The sequence below is a fragment of the Cibotium barometz genome, chromosome 32, assembly GCF_041138505.1.
Source record: "Cibotium barometz isolate CiBa-2024 chromosome 32, ASM4113850v1, whole genome shotgun sequence".
Taxonomy (NCBI): domain Eukaryota; kingdom Viridiplantae; phylum Streptophyta; class Polypodiopsida; order Cyatheales; family Cibotiaceae; genus Cibotium; species Cibotium barometz.
This window is the reverse complement of record NC_141077.1, coordinates 28905280-28915670: the sequence shown is the minus strand read 5'-3', so window position 1 is coordinate 28915670 and position 10391 is coordinate 28905280.

Sequence of the window (10391 nt, the reverse complement as noted above, 5' to 3'; positions counted from 1 at the left end):
ATGCGTGTGTGTATGTATGTATACACATGCGCACGCACGCACGCACACACACACACACACACACACATATATACATATCGTGTATATGCAAAAATGCACCACTAACACTTGTCAGCTATTTTATTGCTAGTCATCCAAGGTGCGACTCATTAGTTTCTAACCAGTAGCAGTAAACATCATTAGAAGTAAGAGATAAGTGGAGTGAGTCACTATGCTCAGCCGTAGAACTTGCACATGCACGTACACACTCACTTACACCCCCATGTGCACACATATTCACAAGCATGTGCACACTCACTCATACCCACATGTGCACACACATTCACATGCACATAAACACACATTCACACATGCCCACATGTGCACACACATTCACATGCACATAAGCACACATTCACACATGCATGTGCACACCCATTTGCACCTCGTGCACATCACACACATGTACACATGTACACTTTTGCACTTTTGCACATCGTGCACCACACACATGTGCACATACTCTTGCACATGCATATACAAACATCTCATCCTGCACACACGCGCGCACTTTTACACATCATGCACCCATGCACATGCACACACTCTTGCACACCCGCACACATGCACGTGTTGACACTTTTACACATCGTGCAACCCATGCACATGCTCACACTCTTGCACACATGCACATGAAGATACTCTTGCACCCGCACGTGTACCTACACGTGCACACATATTTGCACCTCGTGCACCCCACACACATGCACACACACAATACCACTAGCACTCCACCAATATAACTACACCAGCAAAGTAAGGCCACCAGCCCTTACTATAACAACTCAGCACGTTGCCGACACACAAACAACAAAGCCACGCACAAGCTTCATTAAAGCTATTGACAAGCTTAATGCACAACCTGTCACCTAGAAAATCACCCAACCGGTACACCAAACTCGATGTTGGTAAACAAGGCAAAATTGCTGCTGGTGTGGCAAGAAGCTACACCAGCAGCAGTTAGTGGCAAGAAGCCACTAGTGAGAATAAGACCTTATCTAGCCACTATTAACATTATGGCAAGCCACAACATCATTGTTCCCATTCTTCCCGACTAATGGTAAGTAAAGGTAAGACACTTCTCACCCTCCTTTTAGTATTTATTATTTCACCCCATGGATAAAGCACTCCCCATGGAGGGTAGAACTGGTACATCTGAATTTGAAGGTACCCTCCTAGACACTCCAAAAAGCACCCTAAAAAGTTCGATAGCTTTCACTTGGACAGTCCAAAACCCTTTTTAATCATAGCCAACTTACCAAGCCACTTCATGCAAACCTCGAACTAGCTCAACACTGTTCACATCAATCATGCATGTACTAAAAACTAAGAGTTTAATCTATTGCAAACCTGGAACTAGCTTAGCACTGTTCACATCAATCATGCACATACTGAAAACTAAGAGTTTAATCCATTGCATAACAAATGTTTACACACACATGGTAGGCAATGCCACATCCACATTGTCACCCCCTATGTCGAGAGCTTAAAAAGAAATCTTCGGATATTCCAGATCCGTTTGCCGAAATGTCCCTCACCATTCATAGATAACTCCTACTCCCTGGACCCTGAAATGCTCTACATTGTCTAATGCTTCCTTCTACTTAATGACCAAGTCAAAAACCCCTGAAATGCTCTACATTGTCTAATGCTTCCTTCTACTTAATGATGACCAAGTCAAAAACCCCTGAAATCTCTTTAGGGTCACCTATCCGTGGGTAAGATATCATACCATATTCCATTTACCCAAAGTTACCCCTTACCTTGACAAGGTCTGCCTCATGGCATTCTACATCCATGGGGCTTGGATCTCCCCGTTGCCCTACACTATATTGAGTCCTGCCATAATACAAACAATTCAAGGGGAGGTTGAGATATGAGATGTAGTCATTTTACCAAATCTTGTTCATTGAGAGTCTTTTGCAAAGAGTCCTTCACCTCCCAGACCCACATAACCAAATTTCATAGTGGGAAGGGAGCTATGGTCGAGGCACCTTGACAACCTCAATTCCAGTGGGACCAAATTTAATAACATAGTTGTCTTAGAGTGGATGGCACTATCCTTCCTCGCCCCAGGATCACCACCACAACAAGGTGTCCCTCACCATCCTTTCTAAGCTACTTTCTAACCAACAATCAACAAGTTGGACCAAAACTTTCATTGCTAAGATCCAAAGCTCTTACAAGAACCCTTTAGGCAAGGTGCATTATGTACATATGCTCACAAAGATCCTTTGTTATGCCATTGACAAAGAGCTTTGACCCCTTATGCCTCGCTCAGCCCATCTGCACCTTATGGCACATTGACATTCCCAAGTCCCAATCTTTTCTGAAGAAACACAAACGAGAGCCATCCCATAATCCATATGTTTCTTATCCGAGGCATGTAATGGAGGAACCTTCAAGCACACCGTTGGCTCCAACTTAACCACGACCTCAACCTCCTATAGCCACCATCCACATTCTCCAGTCGACTCAAGGAGAAGCTCATGTTGGCTCCACCTGTGATAGGTTTAAGCCTCAAGACTTCTTTGCACCTGACCCAAATCTAGGAGAGGCACGTGGAGCCCAAGCTAAAGATGCCCATCAAGTGACTCATGAGACTACTCCTACCACCCTCTTTAAATCTAAAACCAACTCCTACTTTGTCCTAACCTCCACCACATCCATTCTCGGGAGCATCCCATCCCTCTCACCTTGTGTTTTTACCTACTCATTGTATTCCTACTCTTCTAGTCGATGGAAGAGGGCACCTCGCACCTTGTGTTTATACCCAATCATTGCATTCCTACACCCTTGTGATAGGCCACTCTAGCAAATAACTAAGAGTGTAGGTCCAGTGTATGTATGGTGGTAGTAGTTCATCACTCAAGGGGGAGGGTTGAAAAATCAAGTGATGTGGGATAAATATTTGGAGCAAGTGGGAGTGGTATGTGATCCTCAAACATTTGTATAAGTTACGTAACTTTTAGACTATGGTTCAAAGAGTCAAAGGAAGCCCAAAGGTTGAAGAAAATGTGGAATGGCTATCCCATGAGGAGGCCAAAAGTAGGTGCCTAGAAGAAGTCGGAAAGGATGCTAAATGGGTACTCACTTCAAGGGAGATTGTGCTCAAATCGAGAAAAGATCAGGGGATTCTTAACCAAGCCTATGGGCCTTGTTTAATGGCTAATGAAGATGTAATCAAGCCTTTAAAAAGACACTCTATCTAATGGATAAAATATATTAGCTTTTGAGCTAAACCTCTTGCCTTATCATTATTCTTCATTTTTATCATTAGCATTGTCATTAGTGTTGATCTCTTTATTTCTTTCTAGCATGCTTGTAAGATGTTGATTCTAATTCATTTCTACACACCCTAATCAACTCTAGATGAAAATCTCAAGTACTTAATCTCTTAGGAGAGGATACATTCCTCTTGTTCCTCAATTCTTGGATTGTCCTCCATGAATTTCTCACTACTTGTTTCAAAAGATTCTTGTCTCCTCCAAGCAAACCCACTCACTGGAGTGCTGCCACAATTGACTAGATCATACACTCCACTGATAGAAGGATCTTGGATGGTTAGATATAATGTCTTACGAATTGAGGCCATCACTAACCACCCTCCCTGGTTTCAATTACATATAATGTTTTCTTAGTAGGAAAATTTACACTCAAAAAACAATATGAAATTCAAAAGTAACTACACTACTTTTAGACATGAAAATGCACTGTAACAATTACCATAGCGTGAGAATGTAGACCTGATTCTCATAAACAAGATTATTGAGACAACTACGAATTCTTATCTAATTTTATGATTCTTTGAGGTAAAGTCTTTTAACAAGCTAAGAAACACAATTTTTAGGGTTTTTTCTAATTTTCACAAATGTGAAAATGACACATTTCTCATGCCATGAAGATCAATTCTCGCACGCATGTTGAGAATGGGGCTAAAAGTTTAATTTTGATCTTTTCAATTATTATAATTTACTTCAATCAATCAATTATTTACCCTATGCATAGTTTATGATTTCCCTCAAATTCTCATGGACGTGAAGATGAGGAGACCGATTCTCATAGCGTGAGCATTGATTCTTAGTAATAAGGAGATAAGACTTATTTGGATAAGGCTGACCCTAAATTTAGCAATGTAATCCAAAAAATCTAGCAATGTGTCGTAGATTTTCACATGCATGAGAATTGGATTCTCACAGACGGACGTGAAAAGACGGACGTGAAAAGGAAGGGTTGGTCACATACATGAGAATGCATGTGACTTTTTAGAGAGAGGTGGTTTTTTGACATTTTCTAGTGCTACAACTTGAGCCCTTTACTGTGGATACTTCAATTTTGTTATCTTGAACTCAATTTCCACACATTCATCATGACTTTTAAAGTTTTTTTGGAAGCAAAAAAACACAAAATAGAAAAAACCTATAGCTTCGTGTGGAGAGGTTGCAACACAGAATTCGAAAGAAATCAAATGAAAATCAATGGTTTGGCTTCCTTCAAGTCCTCCCAAGTATTAATAACTTTTTTTAAAAGTACATTTTCTTTATTTTTGGCTTCCTCCAAGTCCCACAATGAACAAATACATAAAAACACAACAAAAAAATAGATTTTATATCTTCTTCACTCTTTGTCCACCACCCATGTCTTTTCCACTTAACATCATTCTAGTAGCAATGGAAAGTAGCAATAGGAAAGAAAAAAGAGGACTTGAAATCGAGAGATGAGACTCTAAAAGAGTGTGGAAGGGGCTTTGCTAGTCCCTTGACAATGGCACCAAAAAATTTATACCCTTTCTACTAGAACTATACTTATTCAAGGAAGCAAGAAAGGCATCCAATAGTTTGCTCTCAAGTTCAACCCTCTCAAAGTCCACAAGCTTGACTTACCATTGAAGCTCCTCTCTCCTCAAGCCCCGCTTCTACTATCCACCACTACAAGGACTCACACACCTCTCACTCTCTATACACTTAATGTTAACCTCTTACTATCCACTCTCAATGTTAACCCCATTCTATGGGTTAACATTATCTTTTATAGCCTTTCTCTTATTGGAATTTTATTAGACATTATTACTAAATTTATAAGGTATATATTGATCTCTATTTCTATCTTGATTTATATCCTATCTTTGAGCTACTAGTCTTTCCTTGATCATTTTTATTAATTTGTGCTTTAATTTCCTATCTTATACTATTCTAAATCCCAAATAAGTGAGTTATCCTAGGTATTATATGATTATCCAGTACTCTCTATTTTGGGATTATCTTCAATTAGAAGGGCCTCCTTTACTATTCCTCCCATCTTAACAAACCCATCTTTTGTTAAAAATTCAACAATAGACTTTATAAACCGACCTTACCCTGAGCTTAATATCAAATGGGGAAGTGACAAACTTCATGCACATATTTACTTCAGACTAGAACTAGTGCCAATGGACTATTTTTAAGTTTTGTTTGGCCTAGTATGAAAGCTAGAACTAGTGCCATAAGTCAATTATAACCTTAAGCATCATTCCCTTGCAATAGAATACTTGTGAGCTCTCCTTCTTCTCCAATATTTCTTTCTTGTGATTTGTTGGATTCTTACATGCTTGATGTATTACTTTCTTGAATAGGTTTGAGTGGGCTTCTCCCTCTTATTACGCACCCACCTCTCTTGTGAGAGAGAACCACCATAAAGGCCATTCTCTTCTCACCTCCATCTTAGCAAAGAGATCTCTTCCTTCCCCCCTTATGGTGTGACAAAAAAGTGAGCTCTTCCTTCCCCCCTTATGGTGTGACAACAAAGTGAGAACGCAATGGATGATGAGCTAGCACACCCACATCGGGAAGTTCATTGTAGCTCTAAAAGGCAAGATCAAACAATACTTGTTTTGACAAAGGCTAAGGTAAGCTCTTGACTTGAACATATTTGTAGCACCACTGAGGAGGACTAACCTAGGGCGTAGCTCCATTTTTCATCCATTCTAAGCTATTAGGATCACACCTCCTCATGTACCAACCAATTAAAATTACCTTAAAGACTTGTAAGGACACACCTATTCATGCATCAACCAATTAAAATTATGGAAGACTTGTAAGGACACAGCTACTCATGTATCAACCAATTAAAACTACATGGAAGACTTATGAGGACCAAGTGATGAGAAGAGGAAGTGGGTGTCCAAGGCACCGGGAATCACTTGCCCACAAGCTTTACAACCTATGTGAGGGAGAGCAAGATATTTTATGTAATCTAATTCTAAGTTATATAATTATTCTATGTCCATGTTGCTTCAGGTACACCCAGACACTAGGATCAGGATCCAGCAGTGCACTTGCTATGGGTTCCACTCCCATACTAGTCACACTTGTACCACCACCACCACCTTCTATCACACAAGTTCCTATCACCACCACCACCCATACTAGTCACACAAGTTCCTATCACCACCACCCATGCAACTCCACCACCCCCATACTAGTCACACTTGTACCACCACCACCCCCATGCAGCTCCACCACCACCTTCTGTCACACAAGTTCCTATCACACAACCCGTATCACTAAAAAAAATCAATAGTTATTTGACCAAACTTGTCATTGGCCTGAAGTCCTATATAGTACTTGGAATCCATGAATCTATACACTACTCACACCATCCAATAATTACTCACACCAACCTTGTCATTGGCATGAAGTCCTATACACTGCATGGAATCCATGCCCAAGTAGGCCTAATTTGTAAAATCAAAATCAGTGAGCCTATTTCGTTTAAAAAAATATCTGAGCCCAGCTAGACGTGAGCATACAATGCATGAGCCCAAGCCCATAATATGTAAGATTGGTGTGAGCCCACAAAATGTGTGCCTACAAGGTGTGATGTGAGTCTAGCTCGCAAACCTACATGAACCTATTTCATTCTTTTTAAAAGACGTGTGTAATAAGGCTCATAAGAGTGGACATAACAAAAATAACATCCATCTTCATGTTAAAGGCATTTGAAACAAAACCTATAGTGGAACATGCTCGCCTTGAGCTAGAGTTTCCCTAGCAAGGCCACCAAGCTGCATGCCCTACCTACATCGAGCCCAGACATAACATATTGTCTTGGGAGACATGGACCTCATTAGGCCACCCACCCCTCATACCATCATCCATAGCTACAATACATGGTAAACAACTTTCACAAGGAAGGTAGGTATGCCACACAAAAGCTTCTCATCTAGACTTCAAATAGGAGGCCCAGAGTTCTCCTTGATGAATTTTTTGGAACTACGAGGCCAACCAGAGATAACACAGACCCTCGCTTGACCCCAGAGTCTACAAAGTGTGCATGCACCATACCCTCATCGTTACCCCCATCATAGACATGCATCTAAAATGGGGGGCCCATGGTGGGTGAAAGCATGGTCCATGGTATAACCCATTACCTGGATTCCCTTGATTGGAGCACGCACAAGTGGTTGATCTACCATTCTTTTGGATAACCCATTCTTGTCAACACAACTAAATCCTAAAACCACAAAAAATTGTGAGCTCTCTACTTTACTTTCCTTCAATAGGTGAGGCACACACTGTCTCTTTCATGGACATAGGGGGAGTTTGGAGTTAGTAGAGGAGAAATCATAAATGGAGCACACACAAGTGGTTGATCTACCATTCTTTTGGGATAACCCATTCTTGTCAGCAAACTAAATCTTCAAACTACTAAAATTTGTGAGCTCTGTACTTTACTTTCCTTCAACACCATGTCTCTTTCATGGATAGGTAGTCTGGAGTTAGTTGAGGATAAATCAATGTCTATAGCGATCAGTGTTTCTTTAGTAAAGCAGGCCAATTCCTATAGGTATTCCACCAAGATTTCTCCTCGCTCTCATCAACACTTTGATACTCGAGGATAAATTAATGTCTATAGTCGGTGTTTCTTTGGTAAAATGAGCCAATTCCTATAGGTATTCCACCAAGATTATTCCTCACTCTCATCAACACTTTGATACCTCATGGATTTTACGAGAGTAGCTTTTGGAAGAGTCCTCTTTTGGATAGTTCTCTTTTCCTAGCATTTTCAATGTATCTCTTTAATAGCCTCTCGTTGTTTCTTGTGCTTCTTTAGACAATGTTTAAGTATACAATCCACCTCAAGCCTTTATGACATTGTGGTCCAGTCCAAGGATCCTAGTTCATAATAAGGCCACTTGAAACTCAACTTTGAGGTCACATTAGTGTCTTTCTTAAAAACCAAGTTTTATTGAGCTGTAAGGGTAAACATACATTCTAAGAAAACACTCTCATCTCTTGACATCTAATGTTTGGGATATTTAGCCTTCACCATTCTTTCTCTATAACTATGCACACTACAACATATATCAAGTTGGTCCTCTTTACACACCATAATTTAATTTCATACTCATTACACCAAGGGCAAGAAGTGGTTGTGAATATCATCAAAATCACTTGAGCATGCTTTTTGATGATTTTTCTTTAAATTTAATATATGTCTTCCCATGGTTGGTTGTGGTGCAGGTACTAACCATGATATTAGACCAAACTTCACTAATGTTATTGGGTTCAAATATATTAATTAACTTAGATCATAACCCATTCCTAAAAGATAAAAGTTGTTCTCACCTTCTTGTAAGCTATAGGATTTTTGAGGTCAAGACATTGGTATATTTTTTGAGGTGCCCCACCACTTTGCAGATGGAGCCATGTAGGTTTCAAGGACATTGCATGAGCTTTTGCCATGGGAATGTGGGTCAAACACTTGAGGGATGACAGAGATGGTCGTGTGGCATTATTGTCTTAGTTTATGAGTAGGAAGGGTGTAAAGAGCTCTATAATTAGATAATGTGGCTTGCACATGGCTTTGCATTAAGAGCATCCATAGGTTTAGTGTATGTAGTTCTTAGAACATATGCTGCACCACATACATTTTGATAAAGTTACTAGATGCCTTGTTTTGATTTGTTTGTAAATTTATATATATCTAAACTTATTCAATTAAATCATGTAAGCATTATTTTTTCTTGAAATTTAACATTATTGTATAAATTCCCATGTTTGATTCAATCTAACATTAATGTATACATGCTCGTGTTTGATTAAATTTATTCTACCTCTAAATTTTTTGTGAATATCGACCTTGAGATGTTTTGAAATGTGAATGAAAACTTCATGCCTCACCCTTCAAAATTGCCAAGCCTCCATGCTTGCGACTTAGTAAGGAATTATAATCACACATATCAATTATATTAATTTCATATTTTTAAGGGAAGTTCCTCAAGCAAACAACTTTAGGTGGTTAAGATACACCACAGGAACTCGAGGACACATGTGGGGAGAAAAAAGTTGGGGGGTGTGTTGGTTATATAATGCTATTTTGCGCTAAGCGGAAAGAAGCATGAAAGGAAAATATTCCTCAAGTTATCACCATGGGACAAGGCTATCTTATTCACCTTTACATTCAACTTTTCCTCGGCCCCTCCCATATGCTCGCTTCTATGGCTATTTACCTTTGAATACTTTGAACAATGCTCCTCTCCCTTAATTTATTGTCATGGGACAAGGCTTGCTATTCACCTTTGAATAATTTGAACAATGCTCCTCTCCCTCAATTTATTTTCCTAGGACAAAGCCAACTATTCACCTTTACATTTAACTTTTCCTTAGTCCCCTCCCATATGCTGGCTTCTATGGATATTTACCTTTTTTATTCATGCAATTCATCAACATGATAAGCCTATTCACTTTTAAACAATCCTCCTATTGCTTAATTTATCTCCATGGCTATCTTGTTCACTTTTACATTCAATTAATCTTTAGGCCCCTCCCAAATGCTCGCTTCTATGAGCTATTGGCCTTTTTAAAAATTTTATCCTTCAACAAGACAAGTCTATTCACCTTTACATGAGATGTGCTTAAGTTCACTTTGAATAAGGCACTTATTCAAGTTTATCAATATCAGCATTATTTAACCCCTCCATTCACACAAACACATGCATGCACATGTAGACATATGCAAGTTCTCACACATGTGCTCATACTTATAGACATGTGCGAGCATGCACGTGTGCACACATATGCACACCCATACATGCACAAACACTCACTTACACAAAGACACCTCTTTATCATCCACACGACATACACATTTTAGTAATTGTAAGGTTCCAATGGAAATTTTTGCTCATCTTATGTGACACATGGGTCCATTCACCATCCAAAAGAGTTTCCCATCACTTTAGGCCAATCTAGGAACAAAGGTCAGGAAAAATAGCGCTATGCCAAAGCTTTATCAAGTTTTAACCTTTAGTCCACAATTTGAAAAATTGCCATATTAACACTAGGCTATAGCCTAATTGGTGCATCTATCTA